The sequence below is a fragment of the Eumetopias jubatus genome, unplaced genomic scaffold, assembly GCF_037043125.1.
Source record: "Eumetopias jubatus isolate StellerSeaLion01/CBP00866 unplaced genomic scaffold, mEumJub1_p1.0 scaffold_4, whole genome shotgun sequence".
Lineage (NCBI taxonomy): Eukaryota > Metazoa > Chordata > Mammalia > Carnivora > Otariidae > Eumetopias > Eumetopias jubatus.
This window is the reverse complement of record NW_028274810.1, coordinates 142,907,603-142,931,849: the sequence shown is the minus strand read 5'-3', so window position 1 is coordinate 142,931,849 and position 24,247 is coordinate 142,907,603. Positions and strand designations below refer to the sequence as shown.

Genomic DNA, 24,247 nt, shown 5'->3' with positions numbered 1-24,247 from the left:
ATGCCACTAAGAATTCATTTATAGGCTTTTAATTACCACATCTGACAAAGAATTAGGAATTACTGTGAATTAAACTCCACCAGAAACAAAGACAATGTTTCACAGATATTATAGTGTACGTTAAATGGGAAAGGAATTATAAAAATTTGTGTTGGGCACAGTTGTTCAAAAACAGTTTTTATGTAAGTTAAAGTATATCTATATAGTAATTAATGTACTACTATGCAATTATCACATTTTCTGGGACTTAGTGGATTTCTCCCAACCCAGTTATCTTTTTTTTAAATTTTTTATTGTTATGTTAATCACCATATATTACATCATTAGTTTTTGATGTAGTGTTCCATGATTCATTGTTTGTTCATAACACCCAGTGCTCCATGCAGGATGTGCCCTCTTTAATACCCATCACCAGGCTAACCCATCCCCCTACCTCCCTCCCCTCTAGAACCCTCAGTTTGTTTTTCAGAGTCCATCATCTCTCATGGTTCGTCTCCCCCTCTGACTTACTCCCCTTCATTCTTCCTCTCCTGCTATCTTCTTCTTTTTCTTTTTTCTTAAAATATGTTGCGTTATTTGTTTCAGAAGTACAGATCTGTGATTCAACAGTCTTGCACAATTCACAGCGCTCACCGTAGCACATACCCTCCCCAATGTCTATCACCCAGCCACCCCATCCCTCCCACCCACCACCACTCCAGCAACACTCAGTTTGTTTCCTGAGATTAAGAATTCCTCATATCAGTGAGGTCATATGATACATGTCTTTCTCTGATTGACTTATTTCACTCAGCATAACACCCTCCAGTTCCATCCACGTCATTGCAAATGGCAAGATTTCATTCCTTTTGATGGCTGCATAATATTCCATTGCATATATATACCACATCTTCTTTATCCATTCATCTGTTGATGGACATCTTGGCTCTTTCCACAGTTTGGCTATTGTGGACATTGCTGCTGTAAACATCGGGGTTCACGTACCCCTTCGGGTCCCTACATTTGTATCTTTGTGGTAAATACCCAGTAGTGCAACTGCTGGATCGAATGGTAGCTCTAATTTCAACTGTTTGAGGAACCTCCATACTGTTTTCCAGAGTGGTTGCACCAGCTTGCATTCCCACCAACAGTGTAGGAGGGTTCCCCTTTCTCCACATCCCCGCCAACATCTGTCGTTCCCTGACTTGTTAATTTTAGCCATTCTGACGGGTGTGAGGTGGTAGCTCATTGAGGTTTTGATTTGGATTTCCCTGAAGCCGAGCGATGTTGAGCACTTTTTCATGTGCCTGTTGGCCATTTGGATGTCTTCTTTGGAAAAATGTCTGTTCATGTCTTCTGCCCATTTCTTGATTGGATTATTTGTTCTTTGGGTGTTGAGTTTGATAAGTTCTTTATAGATTTTGGATACTAGCCCTTTATCTGATATGTCATTTGCAAATATTTTCTCCCATTCTGTCGGTTGTCTTTTGGTTTTGTGGACTGTTTCTTTTGCTGGGCAAAAGCTTTTTATCTTGATGAAATCCCAATAGTTCATTTTTGCCCTGGCTTCCCGTGCCTTTGGCGATGTTTCTAGGAAGAAGTTGCTGCGGCTGAGGTCGAAGAGGTTGCTGCCTGTGTTCTCCTTTAGGATTTTGATGGACTCCTGTCTCACGTTTAGGTCTTTCAACCATTTGGAGTCTATTTTTGTGTGTGGTGTAAGGAAATGGTCCAGTTTCATTATTCTGCATGTGGCTGTCCAATTTTCCCAACACCATTTGTTGAAGAGACTGTCTTTTTTCCATTGGACATTCTTTCCTGCTTTGTCAAAGATAAGTTGACCATAGAGTTGAGGGTCCATTTCTGGGCTCTCGATTCTGTTCCATTGATCCATGTGTCTGTTTTTGTGCCAGTACCATACTGTCTTGATGATGACAGCTTTGTAATAGAGCTGGAAGTCCAGTTATCTTTTTGAGGCCATGGGCATAAAGCCTATAACTTGGTAGCTGGTTCCAAATGAATAGTGTTTTCTTAATTATGATCCACGAAATCATCCTTAGGCTTGATCTTTCTTTTCTATTTTTTTTAAAGATTTATTTATTTATTTATTTATTTCAGAGAGAGAGAGAGAGAGAGAGAGAGAGAGCATGAGCGGGAGGGGTAGAGGGAGAGGGAAAGAGAATCCCAAGCCCAACTCAGGGCTTGATCCCACAACCCAGAGATCAGACCTTAGCTGAAACGAAAAGTCAGACGCTCTATCAACTATGCCACCCAGGCACCCCTAGGCTTGATCTAAGTCTTCGACAAAAGTCAGAAAATTTTTAGCATGTGCTTCACTTTACTATGCTTTTCTTAAAAGTTATCTACTCAAATTACAAGCAAATATTAACTAGTGATTAACTTCTAATAGCATAATAAAGAAGGAACACAATTTGAATAAATATTTTTGAAATGAGAAATACCCAAGTACGGCTTGCACACTTCTCATAACTTCGACTACTGTGACTTAGTGTTTATTTTAACATTACTTTTCCCTAACAGGGACAAATAGAAAACTCTTTCAGTATTTTGGGAAGAGCCAAAGACTGGTCACATGTCTTGCTCCTGGCTCCTTGGGACTAATGCCACATGACTAAAAGAAAACTTCTTCCAGCTTTCTCTGGTAGTTCATACTTAAAAAAAAAAAAAAAAGCATTAATAATGGTAGATGTTTGTTAAGCATTTGCTATTTTTCAAGTGCTCTGTTAAAACTTTTCCATCTTATTTCATTAAATCTTCACAACCTGATATGGCAGGAGCTCCTGCTATGCTCACCTTATAGATAAGAAAGTGAATGTACAGGAAGGAAGGTCAAGTCTGTAAGTCCTCATAGCTGCTCAGCAGTGGTGTTGGGTTCAAATCCAAGAAGGCTGACCCTGGAGCCTGTTATTCCATCAGCTCATGCTTGGCTTCTCGAAACTTCCGCCAAGTTCTCCAGCCCCTCACTCCAATAGCCTTCTCACTGCCTTTCATCAGGATGTGAGGTGTGACTTGGAAGAATGGAGCATATCTGTCATTCGTGACTATTTTTTTTCTCAACTCTGAGGTTTTTCTTTGACCAACCAGATTGATTCACTCAATCTGGATATTGATTCTATAACTGTAGGGATGAAGTTTCCTTCCATTTGTCAGCTTGGCCTCTGCCAAAGACTTGCTTTGAATTTTTAGAAGGATTGGATCTCCTCCCCTTTCTTTTGAAATGTCTCAAAACTATGTTTCTCACTTAAAAAAAAAAAAAAGGCTTCCTCTATCATCTGCTTCTTCTCACCAGCCAGGAGGATTTAGGCTAGCATTGCATTCTGCAGTGGGTATTCTTAAAATAAATAGGGTATTGGAAATTTAGGGATGACACCTTAGGAGGGCAGGTTCCTCTTCCTCCACCGAAATGGAATTTTAAATTCCTTATCAGTCCACATATATTAATACCATGGCAGGTAGCCATTAAGTGCTTTAAAAAACACAAAAACATTTTAAGGAGATAGAGGTAACTAACGTGCAGGAGGACAGAGAACTGAACTATGTTAACCAGCAGTCAGAACACCCCTTTAAATCAGACAGTATTATACAATTTTGAAAGCATTTTCATATCCTGTAATCCCAATTAATCTCAATCGACCTTATAAAACACATGAAGCAAGTCTACTTACTGCCTTATGGTGGCTTAGGAAATATAGAGCTTTTTGCTTCAAGTCGCTTGCAAAGGCAATTCTAAGCTCCAGTCTCTTTCCAAGAGGCTAACACAGTAAGTGGAAATGCATCTACTCTTTATACGCGGGTATCAACAACCAAGGAGAAAACAGAACCAGGACCAATAAGAACCACCATGCATAGCAGGTGCTGGGATGCCAGTGCTAAGGTCAACTGGATGAGTCATGAACACCTGCATGCAAGACTGCACCCTTAGATGCCGATGCAAGAAAAGGGAGCGACCAGGAGAAGAGGGGAGGTAGGCACTTTAAGGTAACAAGAAACAGCTTCTTTATAAAGACTTGACAAGAACACCCATATTATATATGACCTGATAGGATTGCTCTAACTTCCTAGAAGGACAAAGAATACTTGTAATCTTTATGTATCTTGAATGGAGGGCTCCAAATGGAATTGTTCATGGGTTTATCGTGAAGATTGGTTAGAGTGATGTAACTCAATCCCTTCCAACAGCAGATGGGACTCAAGGATTCAATGTGACAGGGGCTTCTGGTTTCTCCTTGATCGTTGACAGACCTGTACACATGTCCATATAAGATTATGTGGATCAATACTCTATACCCAGTGCTTGATTTTCCAGAATAAGAGAGATTTTGTATAATGAAAGCTCACTGGTTCCTAATTTCATCTTCCCCAATGAAATTTTTATCATTGTTGCCAATCAGACTTAAACCAAAGAATCCACCAAACACAATAGTTTGAATTTCCTTTTCCGTCGTGTTTGTTGGGGCGTGGAGTGTGGAGGTCAAATCACTCTTCCTCCAACTTTGTGTTTATGTGAGGACTTCTGGAGGAATATTCTTAGCCTCTCTCCTCCCTGCCTCACAGTCCTAGGGGAGAAACAGTGTTTTCTCGAAGCAGAGCTGTGAAGATAAGAAGCAGGCATGTGTAGCCTCAACCCTCCCTTCCTTTTTTTCTTTCTTTCTTTTTGGGGTATTAACTGCCTACAGGAAGTATGCACTCCTGTATGCGCTCAGCATACGCTTAGGGATGCAGGGCTTATCCCTGTGGGGGATCTCCGCCCCCCTCCCCCAACCCCTCCTCTTTCTGATGGTGACAGTGGGTGTGTATTTCTCATTAAGTTTGAATTCACAGGTTCTGGTCTCCAGTATGGTAGATGATAGACTTACTGAATTCTGGTGAAACAGAAATTAAGATTTTCTCATCCAGTCTTATGGCTTTAAATAAAATCTATACACTGATAATTGCTAAATTTGTATCTCCAGCTTGGCCCCTCTCCCCTAAACTCCAGACCCATCTGTTCAAATGCCTGCTCATGCGCTTTTGCACGTTTTAGTATCTTAAATACAAACTCCATAAGGGAATGGTTCTTTTGTGTTTTGCTCACTGCTCTATCTTGAGTAACTAACACAGTGCCTGGCACATTGGAAAAGCTCAATAATTATTTGTTGAACGACTAAATGATTTTGAAGTAATTTCTCAGAAATTTCTGAAGTAATGTCAAACTTATAGAAGTAATTTTAAACCTTAATGATTAGAACTTTGATTTCCTTGGACTTTTAACTCTCAAGGGCAAGAGCTTTTGATTTTGGACCTTAATTCTGTTGGACTTTCACTTTGGAGTTTTAATTTGTGGACTTTTTCTCTGTGAAATTCACAATGGGAAAAAGTTTATACCAAATTGAAGGCATTGCCATATTCTTGGTATTTCATTAATATTTATCTTAATATTGTCATTTAATCTTCCTGCTAAATTTCTGATGAGCCTATTGGACAATGTGGCACAATTAGAGATGGATTTTCCAGCTTTGAGTAATTTAATTAGTGCATCATCTCTGAACTTAGCATCTACATTCATTGTTCACTCATACAATATAGTGTTGTCAATTCCTAGGGAGTCTGTGCTTATTCCTTTAAACTAGAGGGCAATTGCAAATTGGAGGGCTGAGTGGCCCTGTGCACTTTTTTTTTCCTTGTACAGTGTTTAAAATAAAACAAGAACAGATTTCTAGCTTTGTCCAAAAGAATCAAAAGATGAAACACACAGGGCCCCTTCCTCTGAGATTGTATTAGTGCTGCTTCCTTTAGAAGGGGCAGACAGTCTCCATTTTACACAGTCCTCCTCCAGACATTCAATTATGTCACCCATCTGGCTTCTGGAGGCAAGACTGGTCCCTGCTCTGAGCCTCTAGCTTTAGAGGTCTTTTGGCTGCACTCCTTCTCATGGGTCAAGGAGTCCAAGAGCCAAGGGCATGTGCCCACATCAACTTTGCACTGACCTTCTCCTACGTCTAGACTACATTCCAGCCAAGGATCCCAGAATTTCCTGTCCGCTTGGTCTGAGCCACTTCTAGGATCTGTGTGAGCCCTTGCCTGGGCTGGCCCTCCCAAGGGCAGACCAGCAGTGCTGCTACGGTTAAGGGCAGGCAGGGCAGATCTTTGTGTGTGTCAGGGGGTGGGTAAGAAGATGGAGCTTAAAAATGCAGGACTGGAAAGTTCACATGTATGGTCGACCCCCCCAAAGAAATCCACAGCCTAATCCCTAGAACCTGTGAATATATTACCTTACACGGTAAAAGGGACTTTACAGATATGAAGAGGTTAAGGATTTCAGGATGAAAAGATCATCGTGGAGTATCTGGATGGGCCCAATGTAATCACAAGAGTGCTTATAAGAGGGAAGCAGGAGGATCAGAGTCAGTGGTAGAACACGTGATGAAGACAAGAGCTTGGAACGCTGAGACGAAGGGGGCCATGAGACAAGGAATGTAGGCAGCTTCTAGAAGCTAAAAAAGGCAAGGGAATAGAGTGTCCCTCAGGGCCTCCAGAAGGATGCAGCCCTGCTAAGACCCTGAGTTTAGACTTCTGGCCTTCAGAATGACAAGATAATAAACTGGCATTATTTTAAGCCACGAAGTTTGTGGCAATTTGTTACAGCAGCCCCAGGAGACTAATACAACATGCTTGCATGGGAGGTCTCTCATGAGGGGCCAGAGATGGGAAGGGAAGAGAAAGTGAGGGGCTGCGGGCTCAGGCTTCCATCTGTACTTTTGCCTCAGGCAGCATCAAATACTAATTTGTAGTGATACAGGCTCAAAAGCTACTGTTTCCATGAAAGACTTAAACCATAGCCTACGAATATATTTTAAGTTTTACATGTTATGTCCGTGCAGTGCCAAAATGCCAGGTATTGTTAGCACAACAGTACTCAAGTAATCCCTCCACTTGTGTAGAAGTTATAAAATTATTCAGGATGGGTCTATAAGGAATAATGTCATCAAATCATGATAAACCAGATACAAAGAAGAACAACATTTTATTGGGACTTCCGTGCATCTTTTTGACAAGCTTCGAACCAAATTTTCCTGTATCAAATTTCTCAAATATTTACTTACTTTATTTACTGTTCCCAGGAAACAGACATCATAATATGTTATTCTACAGTTCAAAAATTAAGGAAATTAAAAACAGAAAATACACCAGGTCATCAGCATGGGCACAATGGTAATTCACCAGGAGAAAGGAGAGCTGTATTGAATGTCCTGATCTTTTTAACTCAGACTGCTCAAACCCATATCCTTAAGGAATATTTTCCCCATCATAAATATGATTGCTCCCGTGGCTTAGGTCTACAGAACAATGACTCCTTTCCCTACTGGAAAGCAGTGCTGGAAATAAGGGTTTTGGAGGATGCGCAAAACAAATACCTAATAAAAAAACATTTTCCCACAGTTTCTGCATTAACTCAGGAGATTCTCTTCAGTTTCAATTTGGTTGTATATATATTTGCTACAAGTCACTTTGTTTACATAAAGTTCATAAGAAATAAACAAACAGGAATCAAAATCACATGAAAGAATCTCCCTTTTTTTTTTAATTTTTTCCTGGTCCGATGATCTAAGTTGTCACTTTGCTTGAATCACCCCAGGATACAGCCAAGGTCCGTGAGCTGAGCTGTCAGATGCACATTAACTCAGTGGCCCATACCATGTGATGAATGCTCTTCTGGAAGAGGCCAACTCACCACGGCTGCTGCTGAGATTCCCTCTATGCAAAGGTTTGACTTGGTCAAAACCCTGACATGGTCTTGACAATTCTGAAAAGTCAAGGCATGTGCAAAAGTGCTTTTATGTGTTCTCTCTCTTTCCCTCCCTCCCTCCTTTTGGAGGGGAAAGGCCTGGAGAAATAAGACTTTGTCCATGGGTCTGCCTCTAAAGAGAGCCAAGTGTAAAACGTAGAAGAGAAAATAAATAGGTAGAGAGGAAAGGGAACTTCAAGATACAGTGCTCTGACCAAAAGAGAAAAAAAGAAGAAAGAAAAAAGTTTTCATAAGTTATCTAAAGAACATCTGACAGAAATTGACCAGAAGATGCAATTTCAGATGAGTGTTCTCTCAAGTCTGGAAGGAAACCAAAACCTTATTATAAATATCCTAGTTGAGGTTTGAGAAGAACAGTATATGAGGCTGCATTTCATGTACTTTGAGTGCAATTTAATTCTTGGGTTTTTCATAGTTTCATCTCAGGTAAAGGTAAGCAATGACATTCTTGGCTCAGCTTGACAAAGAGTCTCTTGTCTCGTGGCTGACTCTGTTCTCTTGGATGTATGGACCATACCCAGTCTCCTCAGAGCCTCCTAGTTCCTGGCCTCTCTTGGAAAGGATAGAAACCGTATCAGCACTCCCTTCTAGAGAGCACTATTTTTAAATAGAAAAATCTGGAAAAATACAAAGCAACACAGAAAATTTTCCTGATTGGCCTTTGTGCATCTGACTTGGTTCTTTTTTTTTTTTTTATGTTATGTTAATCACCATGCATTACATCATTAGTTTTTGATGTAGTGTTCCATGATTCATTGTTTGCGTATAACACCCAGTGCTCCATGCAGTACGTGCCCTCTTTAATACCCATCACCAGGCTAACCCATTCCCCCACCCCTCTCCCCTCTAGAACCCTGTTTGTTTTTCAGAGTCCATTGCCTCTCATGGTTCATCTCCCCCTCCGATTTCCCCCCCTTCATTCTTCCCCTCCTGCTATCTCCTTCTTTTTTTTTTTTTTTTTTTGACTTGGTTCTTAACATACCCCTCTCTCCCCACAAACAAAACTCTATGCTATTAGGACTCAGCAGCTTTTATAGGAGTCCAGCGCAATGCATGTTGGACGCCCAACACCATGCCCCCCTCCAACACACATACAACAGGGTTGTGATTATCTGCAGGCACTTACTTCAGCTGTGTGCCGGGGGAGATGTTCCCAAATGGAGAGATATTTTAATCCTCTGGAATTCAGATTTTTTAAAAAATATTTACTCTTTAAATATGACTGGCCCTTGCACCTGTGTGGGTTTGAATCAGTCAGATCTGTATTATAATGAAGGCAAACAAAGGTCCTTCCCTTTCTTTATTAAATGTGAAAGGATGCTAGAGAAAATCTAGACTTTTCTAACTCCTTCTGTCTGATAGTATTAAACCCATTTTTCAAGCCAAAGCCATGCGTCAAGGAGGAGCTCACATGTTCAGAGCATGATCCCATCAGCAGCAAGTTTATTGAGGAATACCATTTCTTTGGCCCTTCAAGCTGCCCCTTGAGTGTATTGAATAAGTTCTCACACCATGAATAAGAGTCTAGGAGACAAAAAAAAGAGGATCTCTACAAAGTCTCCCAACTTTCCTTTAACGCTCTGCTTCTGGGAGCAACTGCATTTCCCTCCAGTATTCTCCACCGCCACTCCCTTTGTTTTCCTGCTACCTTACCTTATTCCAGTTAATTACTTTCTCTTCAGTCTTTTCCTCTGCTATTCTCTCACTTTTTAAGCCAGCAAGATACCTTTGTTTCCTCCTTCTGGCTCCTTGGGGCCTCTTCCACAAAGGGAAGACTTAGTCACTTCTGTACTTCATTCCATACCAAAATAAAGTGAACTAACCCTAACCCTAACCCTAACCCAATGTGTTAGAATGGGATCCCCAATATTTTCATTGAGAGGAATGGCTTTTTCTATCTTCCCAAGCTCTAAGATCACTGGGAGAAGGACACTGACAACAATGAAATCTCCAGTGCTCTGCCCCTCACCTTCATGGAGGTGTTTCCCAAAGTGTGGAGGGCATATCACTAGTGTTACTCAAGACAATTTTAGGTAGTGCATAGTTATGGTAGATTTTGGTTGGTTGTTTGTAGTGTGCATTATAAAAAATACAATTGGCATTTCAAATCTGTAACTTCACCGCTAGTACTGCTTAGGGCAAATATAAGTTCAAATATAAAAGGGGAGTGTTTTAAAGAGAGATATTAAGTAAAAAATACTATAGATGGAATGTGGATATGGCAAAAATCATGAAGATGGGACATGAATGACTAAAGCTTGGGAAACTCTGTTTAATGGAAATGATTTGAAACTAGGAAGAATGGGGCATGATGTCAGCTTTTGGCCATGCTTCCTCCTTCCTTGCAAAGCCCTGAGCTTAGGGTGGAGGGTGGGAATGCAGCTGTTACCGCGGCTGGGATTCACAATTTCACACCAGGGACCAAAATACGTAAGAAATGTTTCTGAATGGATAAATCAAATTCATATCCTGCTAGAACCAAGGATAACATTACCATTGATTTACAATTAGAAGCACTCTGATAAAATCCTTTCCGTTTAGAAGCTGAAAAGCCCAGAGAGGTCCCATGATTTGGTTAGTCTCATCCCAGTGAATAGTAGCAGAACTAGAACTCAAAGCCCAAAGTTGGCTCATTCTAAGTCTTTCTACTAGGTTATTGACGTCAGATGAGTCTTTCTGACACCCAAGTCTTATCTATTTCTGATTCTATCTAGTTAGATTTAAGAGAGTAGCAGGAGATAAAACAAGAGAGGCAATATAAGGTGGCAGGGGAGACTATATCAGGACTTGTAGGCCAGTATGACAACTTTTGCAGCATTCACCCAAAAGGTGGAGCTAATAGTTGTCTCTCCTCCAGGCAAAAGAGCCAGAGGAAGTGACATAAGCAGAGAACTGTCACTAGCAGTCCGATAATAGTGCTATAGAGTCCTCTTCACAGAGTCCTCTTCTAAAATGTTTTATTTTGGAAAAAAAAAACGAAAATGTTTTATCTTGGAATAATTTTAGTTTACAGAAAAGTTGCAGAGGTAGTACGTATAGACAGTTCCCATATACCCCTTACCCAGCTATTGCTAACATTTTACACAGCCATGGTGTAGTTATCAAACTAAAATTCATATTGGTACAACTACAGGCTTTATTTGGATTTCCTCCGTTGTTTTTTTTTTTTTTTTTCCCTAGGATACAGCCTAGGATACCATATTGCATTCGTCACGAGCTCTCTCTCCTGAGTCTCCTCCAAGTTGTAACAGCTTTTGCTCTTGTTTTTCATGACTCTGACACTTTAGAAGAGGTCAAGTATTGTGCAAACTTTCCCTCAGTTCGGGTTCTCTCACGATTAGACTGGGATCAGGGATTTGGGGAAAGAATGCCACCAAGGTGAAGTGCCCTTCTCATTGCATCATATTAATGGATAAATGCTATCAGTATGACTTATCAACAGTGATAGTAACCTCAATCACTTGCTTAAGGTGGTGTCATGAGGTTTACCCACTGAAAATTTTCTCTCTTCTTTTCCATGCTCTGTTTGTTAGAAGCATGTCATTAAGTCCACCCTATACCCACAGAAAATTAAGCTCCACCTCCTGGATGAAGAAATATCAAAGAATCTGTGACATACATTAAAACTACCACGCTCATTAGTAAATATTTTGAGAGAAATACATCGAAGCTGTGCAAATATTCTCTTTCTCCTTAAATGTTTGCCGACTGATCTTAGGATTCACCAGTGGATCTTGCCCACAGCAATTATTGCTGTGATGTCCTAATGATGATTTTCTATTGCTCACATTTCTTCTCCATTTATAGTTTAGAATTCATCTATTTTAAAAAAATATGCTCTTTCTCTTCCATTTATTTAATCATTTATTTATATCACTATGGACTCATGAATATTTATTTTATTCTTTCAGTTATAATCTAATATTATTACTATTTATTTTTTGCTCAAACTGTTCCAGCTTTGCTATAGAGAACTTTGAGGTTGACTCCTGTATCCTTTTGACATGTTCTATCCTTAAAAAAAAAAAATTAGTTTTTTTTTTTTTAGCACTTTCAAACTTTCTATCATTATAAGGTGCTCCACATTTACCTTGCATCTTCCCTGCCATAGCTCTACAACCAGCCATTCTTCCAAGGATCCTTGGTTTCTTTAATTAGAGAAGGGTATTTAGAAACCAAGATGTGGGAACTGGATGCGTTCATTTTTCCTGGGGTTTCATGCTTCAAGGCTCTCTCAATACACAGCTAGAAAATATATGTATGTATTTGAACCCATATATATACACCTTATCAATATTAATTTCTGTGTGTATATGAGTATATGTACATGCATATGTACATATATGTTTATGTATTTGTATAAATGTACGTATTTTTTTTCAGTAAAATACAAGATTTTACTGATATCCCCAGAGCTACTCTGAATCAACTGGCCTAATATGGACACCCAGTATCAACTTAAAGGCTCCACCTTGTCTCTAAAATCCTTGATTAGCAACTATTATGGGTTGAATTGTGTCCCCACAAAAGATACATTGAAGTCTTAACCCACAGTACCTCAGAATGACCTGATTTGAAAATGGAGTTGTTGCAGACATAATTAGTTAAGATTAAGTTAAGGTTAAGGTCATACTGGAACATCCTTAATCTAGTATGACTAGAGCCCTTAGATGAAAAGGAGAAGACAGACACAAAAGAAAGACAGCCCTGTGAAGACAGAAGGGGGGATTAGAGTTAGAGTGCCACAAACCAAGGAATGCTGGAGGCTACCAGAGATGAAAGAAACAAGGAAGTATTCTTCCCTAAAGCCTCTGGAGGAAACATGATCCCACCAACACCTTGATGGCAGACTTCTAGCCTCCAGAACTGTGAGAGAGTAACTTTCTGTTGTTTTAAGCCACCAGTTTGTGATGCTTTGTTATGGCAGCCCTAGGAAACTCATATATCACCTATATATTTGATACTATTTTCTACCCTTTATAACGTAATAACACACAAATTGTCCACTTTACTCCAAAGGCTATCTCAGTTATATCACATTTAAGACCATCTGAATCCTTCCTAGACCTCTGTCCTTGGTAGCAAAGACGGTATCTTATTTTTGTTACATCGCTATTACCTGATTCAGTGCCAGGTACAAGTGCTCACTAAATGTTTGCTACTTGAACATCTATAGGCCTCCTCTGTCTGTCACTCGGTTAGACTAGCCAGGAGAATCTCCTTTCTAATCTCCCGCCCCTTTTTTTTTCCTTTTTGGCCTTAAGATCTGCTAGGTAAAGTTCATTCATCTGTCTTTCCTTCCTTCTTCCCTTCCTTCCTCCCTTCTTTCCTTCCTTCATTTCTCCCCTCCTCCCTTCCTCCCACTGTCCCTCCAAGTAATATTCACTGGGCACATACCGTGTGCGCAGAATAGGTTTAGACACTAGAGAATTAACAGTGAACAAAAGAGACAAAAATCCTTGCCGTCTCGGAGGCTTACATTCCAATGAGGGAGAACAATCTAGAATCTGAATGGCAAATTACCTATGTTTAAATGACAAATACATAGCAGCACAGAATGATAGACTGACCTTTGGGAATGATTCCCATGGGTTATTTGGCCAGCTGTGGTCTGGTAGCCTCCTTCCCCAAACCAAAGCCCCTGGCTGAACAGCTGCACTTTTCTTGCTCAATTTTTAAATTATTCTCTTCTCCCTTAGAAGGAGAGGGGGCTGAGGGAGAAGGGGAGAAAACAAACTGGCCAGAAAAAAGAGTAGAAAGGAAGGAATGAGAATATTGATTCTAATAAAATGTATTTTAATGCCAACCCTTCCTGAGCTGTGTCAGGCCTTACCTATGTTAATGTCTTTGTTATAATTACATCATTAATTGAAAACACAACTGCATAATAATAATGGCTAGACAGAACTGAGAGTTTGCTATGTGTCAGGAAGTGGTCTAGACACTCACCAACTTGATCCTCACCACAATTCTGAGACAAGTACGATAACTTTTCATTCCACAGATGAAGAGCTGGATGCTCAGAGAGGTAAAACCATTTGCTCTGAATCTCACAGTTAGTAAACGGCAGAGTCCAGACACAGATGTCAGTATGTCAGATTTCAAAGTCCTGACACTTCCTCCTCCCTCCCCAACGGGTGGCGCCAGCTGGCTAGAGCCGCCACCCAACATAGCCTTCAGACAAAATTCCTTCCATGAAAATGTTCTTCTCAACAATGGACCCTCTTGCTGAACCTGTCCCTTTCAGCACTTCATTGTGAGGATTTTTTTTTTTTTTCCTAATTGCTCTGTCCCAGTGCTCTGTCCCCCCTGATTACTGGGGTAACAGGTATCTTGGGTGATATCTGCTGGATTTCCTCTGGCCGTGGCCTCTTTATCTTTCCCAGCACCTCTCAGCCTTTTAATTGTCTCCTTATTATTTAAGACAGCATGGAGCAATTTTCCAAAACATCCAATTAGCAAGTGCACAGAAGGAACTGGGTCCATAATTAATTATTGATTCTAGGACACAACAAAGCACAAGTAAAGCCAAGAATGTGGAAAGCACTGGAAACTGAAACTACAGGAAGAAGATACCACACATTCCAGGACCCTTCCCCATGAGGGGCAAAGAATCAAACAATCCACTCACTAATTCAAATCCCCAAAGCCCCTGCACACTTTTTGGGATTGAACATCAATCATTCGGTGACAGTCCCAAGGGCAACATCTCCCCCTCCAGGACGAATGGCTGCTTCTGTTTTTTAGCAGTGAACTGATTCTTTCCCCACTGATTTCATGCGAGAAGGTTGGCCCCTCTTTCCTCCCACAATTGTTCAAGCCTCTTCAGAGACAGTCTTTCCTGCAAGATGGCCCCAACCCCTGGGATTTCTTGCTCATCATCAGAACAGAGGCCAAGTTAGAACACCAGGATTCAAGAGACCAAGCTAGGATGACTGTGGTGGCCGAGAAAGGGAAGGCAGAAGAATGCCAGGATTCTCAGATGTACAGTTACTATTCCAATTTGGAGAAGAAAGCAGGGCTTTGGTAGAAGTTTATCCAGATCAAGGAACGCTGGAGCCTACCAGAGACGAATATGCTCTTTCTCTTCCATTTATTTATTTAATCATTTATTTATATCACTATGGACTCATGAATATTTATTTTGTTTTCCCCGGACACCAACTCATTCTCCAATACGCATGTGAAGTGTAAATGGCAGGGAGTGCGAGCACTGCTATTAGTGAAAGAGTTACCCTCCCATTGGGAGGAAATAAGGATTATCCTGTATGGGTTTTGGTTATTATGGACTCTCATTATTGCCTGAAAGGCCAGAGCCAATAAAACAAGAACTCTGAAGAGCATTACAGCAAGTTCCCACATCTCACTGGGGTGACATCACATACTTGCCAGCAGTGAAAATTAGGACTTATATAGAACATTAGAGTTGTAGGAATCTTTCACTACTTTTTCTTACGTATAGCCTAATTTCCTTTTGGCTCTAGACTGACCTAATACCAGCTCTCAGGGCTGATTTCTGTACTGATGGGAGTATACCTAAACCCAGCCCACCAGGCCATGGGCTAAGCACTCTGATTACTACCATGGCAATGAATAGGAGCAAGGTTAGATGAAAGGAAAGTGAAAATAGCCCCTAAGACATTTATAAGACAGACTAGTTGCTGCTGTTGTTGCTAATCAAAAGAGTAAATAACTATGATGCATGTTGCTAAGCAATGTTGCATTTTCAGTCCTTAATAACTCCATTAGTAACAAAGGATGACAAACTACGTTTTGAGATTGATGAGATGCTTTACCTTGCTTCTGTGAATAATCAGCCTCAGCAACCATGGCTCCTAACACAAAGCAAAAATGATTATCCTTTGTCCCCTGGCTGGGATGCATATTAGAACTCAGTGGTACATGTCCCTTTGGAAAGACTAAGGGTTCTCTGCTAACCCATCTCCCAGGGTACTTTAAGTCTTAAATAAATAAAAAAAAAATTCATGAATTGACAAATAAGCACACACATTCTGTCCCCAAAATGCTGCTTCTCACTTATTATATAAGTATATGTAATGGGTGCTTGAAAATTGTGAATTTTAAATACCATACCCTTAAAGATTTGTAGTACAATGATTCTACAAATATCCACCCTTCTGATTCAAAGATAATGCTGCTTTGGGGGGATTCTGTGTGAAGGTGACCAACTCTGCAGCCCAGTCCCAGATCTTGTGTTGATGACAACTACCCCCTGGTTTCTAGATGCTAGGAAGTTGCTCAGAATGAGCTGCCAACTAATGGCTTCTTGCCACTTTCCCCCAGTTACCCAGAATTCCCAACTACTAAGTATTAGACAGAAATAGTCTGCAAGAAAATAACCTCTTCAAGATTCTACCAGTGGAATTCTGGAACTTTCCATCTCCTTAGACAAGCAATGCTGCATAAGAGACACTACTGTCTGAAAGAGCACAATCTGGAGCCAGACTTTCTAAGGTAAAGCTCAACTACACAACTTCCCATTGAAGTGACCTGGGTAAATTCATGTCTTCCTGCCTCTATTTGCAATGATCAAGCAAGCTGACATATGGAAAGTGCTTAAAACAGTGCCTCCTTCTGGCACCTTTTGGTTCTGGAGCAGAACATTATCAGCGTTTGCTAGAATCTTCAAATACCTCCCTGGTCAAAACAAGCAAATACCTCAGTTTGTAAAGGAGGAAAAAAAACTGACTCCAGAATGCAACCTTAGGATCTGTATTTGCTGTTTTTATATTTCAGAGGAAGTCACTGATCTAGAGAAGCTAGAAATGGCCAAAATTTGAATTCCTATAACATCAAACTGTTACTAATTATGGTTCTGGTCATATGCCATATGTTTCCCAGAAATAACAAATGTTCCATGGAAAAATAAGTGGCTAATAAGGGTGGGAAAAACATATAGTAAATGGCCTTGTTTTTTTTGGCTGTTAACTTTAAAATAATGAAATATTCAATGAAGAGTACCGAACTACAGTGACTCCTTACCACTTCAGAAAGATACTCTTGAACTACTGGAAGTTAGAAATCTATGTTCAAATAGCATCATCAAGTAATTTATTCTGAATCTCTTACATTTTAAATTTTGAAAAAATGTTACTCATGTCCCAGGTGCTTTTCCCAGTACAAATTACAGTGGTAGGTGTTAAATTAACTCCATGTGATTCTCATTTTCAGAAATACAATTTTAGACTGCTGAAGACTTCCAATGTGTCCCCTTGAGTGGCATAAAAGAAAGGCTTTAAATATAGTTTTGTTTTTGTGGGGTTTTTTTTCTTCTAGGAATACATTTCTTTCAAACAATTTCTCAATATTGCTATTTAACAGGCTGTTTCAGACTTCTTTTAAACTCCTTTTATTTTACTTAAGTGAATATGACTGCAATGAGTTTTTGCAACTATCCAGTGAAGGAAAAATAAATTATTGATCAAGTGATCTTCACTTATAAAGGCCATACCGGCAGTAGGAAGAAGGGGGTATGTTTTATTTCAGTAGCTTTTACAAAAAGAGCAGTATTTTTTTAAATAAATCAGTCTGATATTCTCATTCATTCCTATTTTCTGATATAAGTAAGGCATGATAATCCTGTAGGTGCTAAAAATTGATCAAGATCTGATCCAAGCTACTTTGGAGACAGGTGTTATTATCTATAGCCTGTTACTTCTACATGTAATGAGTGTGCTTACTATGTGACAGGCAATGCCAGGGGCTAGAATTATAATGATGAAAAAAGCAGACCCGGGCCCTATCCTCATGGAGCTTATAGTCTGGTGCAGTGCTGTGGACCAGAACCACCCCATGAACTATTCTTATCAGACTGCAACAGGGTAAGTATAGATGTTGCAAGTAATTGTTTAGACATTTTTACAGTAGGGGACATTGCTGCAACATCCAAATGCGTAATCAAGTGGACTCATCTCACTGGATGGAGTACAGATGGAGTATACACAGAACTTGCAGAGTAAGTTTCACACGGAGAGGTCTAAGTACTGGTCATGGACGAGAGGATACATACTGGCATGTGATGGACTGGAAATTAAAAAAAAAAATCTAGCTCTCCCCATAGATAGTTTGAAAAGCACTAGTCTAGTGTTTTCTAAGCATTATAATAAAGAAAGAAAGAGGCATGGAAGGGAAGGAAGGAGAGAGGAAGAGAGGGGGAGAGAGACAGAGAGATAGATGGAGTGGGGGGGGGAGCAGAGAAAGGCAGAGAGTTTAATTCCACCTGAGAACATTTGGGAAAGTTCCATGAAAGAAATGATTCTTAAGCACGAATTCGAATTCAGGGCTTAGAGATCACAGCACGAGAAGAACTAAGAAGACAAAAGGCAGGGAGATGTTTGTTATGCTGCTCAGGCCACCTGGTTCCTTGCTGTCAGAGAGCGGCATGGGGACAGGAGCAAACGGAGTTGAGAAGAGGAATCTGAAGAGATGGGCTGTAGTCAGTTAGTAGGAAGCTTTGAGCACCGTGAAAAAGAATCAGAACTTTATTTTTGAGACAGTGGTAGCTTTTAAATATGCCTGAACATGATAGGAAAATAAAAGAAAGCTCCATTTGACAAAATAATACTGGTGTCCTTTGAAATATACGCAACATTTTGAGGCAGGAGGCCTTGAGGTAAAGTAAATAACAGTAAAAAAGAATTTTAAAAAATAGTTCCCCTAATGGTGCCGTATATTAGTCACATGTCTAAGTAAATTTATGCAATATTAAGTCTGCCCAGGCACCATAGCATAGTAAAACACCCCTTTAGAAGATCTAATCATTCATGATTGAAGTGATTTTCAAATGCCATTGCTTAGCTGAACAGTGACAGAGAGAATGCATATTCTTCCCGTTTTCAGAAACTTTGATTAAACCACAGATATTAACGGAACATTAAACCAATATATTATTGTAAGAACTTACACTAAAATGTCAAGTACCATCACCAAAGGACACAAGAGTGGTGCTTTTTTCTCTCTGTTGTTCTTAGCTTCCCATAAAACTAGAATTGCACTCATTAAGTGTGCCTCATTTAAGTTTCTATGTGTCACCAAAAGGCTATTAATTCTTGCAACTGACTGAGTTGGAGTCTTTTTAAGATTCCCATAAATGTATCTTTTAATAAAAAATAGGTGAGCCACTAAGTAAGTTTTAAACTTTGAGGGTAAAATTTTATAACATTTTAACAAATAAAACAAGCCTCTCAAAGTGTAGGCACTCTCCCCCCGCCATAGAAAAATGTATTGCCACATTAGGATTTCACACGTTTGACCGAGTAAAAATCTAATTAGTTACTCTTCTAATTCTGGTTTCATAATATTATTTTTAATTGTGATGTAAGAACTATAGAATTATAAAGGTACCATCCTGTTAAACTGAAAGCTGTGCATTTAGGATTGGACATGTTTGCAATACAACCATAATACAAAGCTAGAACACAGCACCGGGACTCACTGATTATGATACGCTAAAGAAGTGGTTCTCAACCGCGAGTGAGTTTGCCCCTCCCAGGAGGTATTTGGCAATACACGGGATGATTGTCATGACGGCGCATACTGTTGCCACCAGAATGCTACCGAACGTTCTCCTCTGCATAGGACAGCCCCTTGCAACAGAATGATCTGGTCCACAATGTCAACTGCGCTGCACTTGAGAAACCCTGTACTAAAGGATCCCCCTAACATGTCCATTATTTTTCTTGGCATACATGGAAAGAATCCCTTTGATTCATGCAATCCGGATATCAGAAATAAAGAAGTTCCCGAAGACTGAAACAGATAATTATTATGCCTCCCTTGGCTCTAATGAACCAGCCTCTGATTTTTGCAAGCAAGACCTGAAGGTGACTCTCACAGGTGCCCTGGTTTATTTGCACCAATGGTGATACTTTATATGCAGATATGGAAACACTGCCAATCATTTAACACAGTGCCTTTTATAAAGCAAGTACTGGGTACATATTTATTGGATGAATAAATGAATTATGTTTCTAGGAACATTATGTTACCGAATATACAAGTCCAGGATAGACTCTATCATTCTCCACTAGGGCTCAAATTGGTAGGTGCTTAATCAACACTTTTTGGTTAATTGGAATCATTTATCTACTGTCATTAAACTATCTGCTCCTAAGTCTACAGACACTAAGTCTACATGTTGCAAAATTGCTAGAAATCGATTGCTCTCTTTCTATTCTTTTTTTCCTACATACTAATAAAAAAGCAGCTTGGTTTTTTTTTTTTTTTCACTGAATTTATTAGCTATTTTGACATTCAGAACATGACTGTGTGGAAAATGGTTGTCAGGAAACCAATTATTGGATGATCAGTATTTGCCTCTATTTGAAAACATCTGGAAGCATACTTTAATTATCCCCTAGATATTTGGTGTCTTGTGTTCTCAGCCTCTGAGATTATCTCTCCTCATTACCGTTCTTGAATTAAAGATATTCTGTTGACACAATAAGTGGTTGTTTTTGTTTTTGTTTTTGATAGAGAAGAATTTATAGGACATTGAAGATAAAGAGTAGTGAGCTCCCAGGCTAAAAGGATTAAAATAATATTTTTTAAGAGGAGAAGGAAAGGGGTTTTTAGTGCAGAAAACTGTAGAAAAATATAATTCCATGTAACGTCATGTAACTGAGAAGCTAGTTACATAGGAAGCCTTGGGGAAGATACGGATTTTTTGAGGATCCAGACAAAATGACTCTAGCCTAAAGGAGCTAAAGAGAGATACCCAGGTGACAGGAAGTCAGAAATAATTGTAAACCTGGGGTCTATTCATATACTTCACCTTAAAATAGTTTCTTTACATATATCTTTCCTATCTATTGCTATCAGGATCTCTGTCACTAGGTAAGAGTATCTGAAATTCTTGAACAAAATTCCAGAAAGCACAGGAAATGGGGCATTATTTGCCAACATCGGCCATCCATTTGGAAAGCCCCAGTTAGGAGGTTTAGTCTGTTACAGAGGTCACCCTCATCCCTGCCATGCCCACTCTTCTCTCAAGACAACAGTCACTGAGCAGGAAGTGGCTCCTTCACTCCCTCAAGACCTTTCCTGTCAATTTCTCATCCAAATTGTGTTCTTTTGGATCTGGAAGATGCCTTGAATGTGCAGCATGAACTCCTGCAGCCTAGCCTCTCTTTGCTCCACATAAACCAGAGATGTAGAGCGTAGCTGGGGCTCACTCACACAGAGAATCTACAGTAAGAACCTGTCCCTGAGATCACGGAAGAGAGACCTGCATGCTTGAGGAGGGGCAGGGATACCAGAAGCTAATAGCAGACATGTTGATTCTCTGCACCTCCATGTCAAGGGGAATAGTTTTTACATTGAATCATACTCATGTTTTCTTGTCTTTTGGGCAAGAACACACATTTTCCTATTTAGTTTGATGTCAGAAAGATCCGAGGAACTAATGCAATGGCTACTATCATGTTTATGGTTGTGATGATCCTAAGTACTTCCACCAGATTATCACAAGAAGAAAGAGCCTCTAGGGCTGCCTGATCACCACCAACTTAAATGCACAGTTCTCTCTCGGCCTCCAGGAGAAATGTATTGGAGTTGAGGCTCAGTTCTCAATGATATGAAGAAAAAAAAAATTAGAGCTTGCTTAGCATGACCTCAAATATTTTATAACTGTCCTATGTATCTCATTAAAAGCACTGGCCTGTCAGATTTGGAATACAGACTTTTCACTTTCACTTTCTTGTTACATCCAGATAAGCCATGTTGTTCATCTAATACCTAAACCATAGAGACTTAATGGCGATGAAGAAAGTGGGATGAGAAAGAGATGAGTACACTTAAATTTCATTTTACATCAACTTATTTCCCTTCCCTGCAACATCAGGAAAATACAAAATAAGGTTTTGTTCTTACCCACATTTATTTTATTTTTGCCATTTGTTCTTCATTTAAAACTATCTGGTCAAGTAAACATTAGATTAATATTGATGCCTTGTTTACAAATAGCCACAAAAAAGTATAACCGGGGCCTAAGCCATATTATTACCTTGCTTATGAATCTTATCTGGCCCTCATCTGGGGCCATTAGCATATCTTGAAAAATTTCCAAGAACTTCATATACCAGTAGATTTCCCTTCCTGAAAAGCCAATTTCCTAAATATTCAATGAGATGGCTTTTGAGACCCACATCACAAATTAGGAAAGTAATAATGTTCCTATCTTGACAGGAAATCCACTATTGCGGGTGGTGCTGCCCTAATTATACCATAATAGAATTTCAAAAGAATTGTTTCTGAATTTAAAAAAAAAAAATCCCATCTACTTGCTGCACAATATCCTCTTCAATTTTCCATACCAAAAGAGTAGGTTTAGAAAGGAAGGAAGGGCACATACATATTGCTTTTTTTTTTCCAGGAAGAAAGTCAGGTTTTTACTTCGTGATCATGTCTCCTGTTTGTTTTTTTTTTAAAGTAAATTTCTTACACTTAAATAAGGTTTCCGTTTAATCAGAGTCACCACAGAATAGATTTTTTAAAAAACGAGAACGTACCATAATTTTCTTGTCAGTAACACACAAATTCATCAGGAGTTAAAGTAGAAATAGATACTTGTGACCAAGGTTTAATGGCAAATTAATAAGCTAGCATTTGTTACTTGCCAGATAGCAAACATATAAACACACAATAACCTGAGATGCAACATTTTTGCATTCTGAATCATAACTTAATAATAATCACAATTTAAAACCCAGACATTCAAGAGGTTAAAAGGGGAACTCACAATATGCAGTCAGGCAGCACCCCGGATCACAGATCTTCCACGGTATAACGACAGATTTTATCACCAGTGGTTCTAGGGCCCTGCAACCGAGATCACTCATAATTAATGAACATTTTACTTGAACATTTGACAGCTCAGTAAGCAGTTTATATAAGGCCGTTACTTTTATTTCTTCTGTAGTTGCCTTTGCAAACAGGAAACAGGAAACACCTAGAAGAACACTGACATATTTCAGCCTAATTGGTCTTTGGCTCTAAGTACCCAGGAGCGAGTCTTGTATTACAGGGGTGATAAGTACAGTCCCCAAAAGAATGGGACTCGGGTCCTAACATTTCACAGTTTAAAATCCTCTGGATAGATGCTACGCAGGCCATTTATTACAGAAAGAAACAGGCCTTCTTAGTAACATTCAGGCCTTATGGCCTTAATCCTAGAAGGACTATAAACCTCAGACTAAACTCATATATATACAATACATATATGTATGAATACATATTATATATAATATACATACACACACGTGTATGTGTGTATGTGTATATATATATATACATATATATACCTATATAAGCAATGTATTATTTAAAATAACATATATATTTTTTCCAGGAACATATATGGAAACTATCATTCAGGAATCTTTTGGCTACAAATAACAGAAACCCCAACTCAAACTCTCTTATTCAAATAAATAACAAAACAAGGAAATATTTTGGTTCATTGAGCTCGGGAAAAAAATGTCCAGATGTAGGGCTGGTTTTGGAAAAACAGATGTTCACTACATCATTTGATTCTCTGCAATTCCCTTGGCACAGGTATTCTCTGCAGATTGATTTCGACTTCAGGCTGCCTCCCCTTGTTGCAAAAAATACTCGCTGTAGCAGTTCAAGGCTACATATGTATCTTCCAAGAAGATAGTGTTAGCACTCTGGCAATCCCAGGTTCTGAGGTCATTCAGATTACCCATCACTGAATCAGTCACTATACTTCGCTGAATCGCTTTAAACTAATCAAGGCTTATCCCTGGAGGTGAGGGTAGGTCATTCAGGATATTGAAAGGAAGGGAAAAGAGATGATAGTGCAGAAAATCAACACAGGTCCACCACAGCGTCTGACAATAATCTGAAGATAGGCATTTGAGGATGCATATTCATGAATACACAAGTTCTTGAACTATTTAAAGATCTCAGCAAAAGAATGAGCTGAGGTTCAAGAGATACTGATTACCCAAATCTTTACATTCAGTTGGACTTTCTGTTAACATTGGATTTGCTCTCTGAGAAAATAGGTCAGAATATTTCCACTAGGGGCACCTGGGTTGCCTCAGGCGGTTAAGCCTCTGCCTTCAGCTCAGATCATGATCGCAGGGTTCTGGGATCAAGCCCTGCATTGGGCTCCCTGCTCAGTGGGGAGCCTGCTTCTCCCTCTCCCTCTGCCCCTCCTCCCTACTTGTGTTCTCTCTCTCTTTCTCCCACTCTCAAATAAAGAAATTAATTAAATAAATCTTTTTTAAAAAGAGATGATTTCCACTGTGTTTATGAAATACACTTTATAGTCTATGAAGTGCCCTTGCATTTGATCTTCCATTTTGACATCCAAACAACCCTGCGGGGGGCGGGGGGGGCGGTGAGAGGACAGGCATTCCCATTGGAAGCTTAGAGGGTGGGGCAGACACTGCTGGTTACCTATCCAATTCCCAGTCTACT

The 24,247-nt window shown here is 39.6% G+C and overlaps 1 protein-coding gene across 10 annotated transcripts in view; it reads right to left on the bottom strand.

Moving 5' to 3' along the window:
- The window catches only part of NCALD (neurocalcin delta), a 369,810-nt gene that overhangs the window by 127,755 nt on the left and 217,808 nt on the right, over positions 1-24,247 (bottom strand). For 7 of the 10 annotated variants that reach the window (XM_088022775.1, XM_088022776.1, XM_088022777.1 and 4 more), the window contains one exon: positions 22,542-22,621. The gene's annotated coding sequence lies outside the window, so the exon portion shown is untranslated. The other 3 variants (XM_088022778.1, XM_028110279.2, XM_028110286.2) reach the window with 2 other exon arrangements.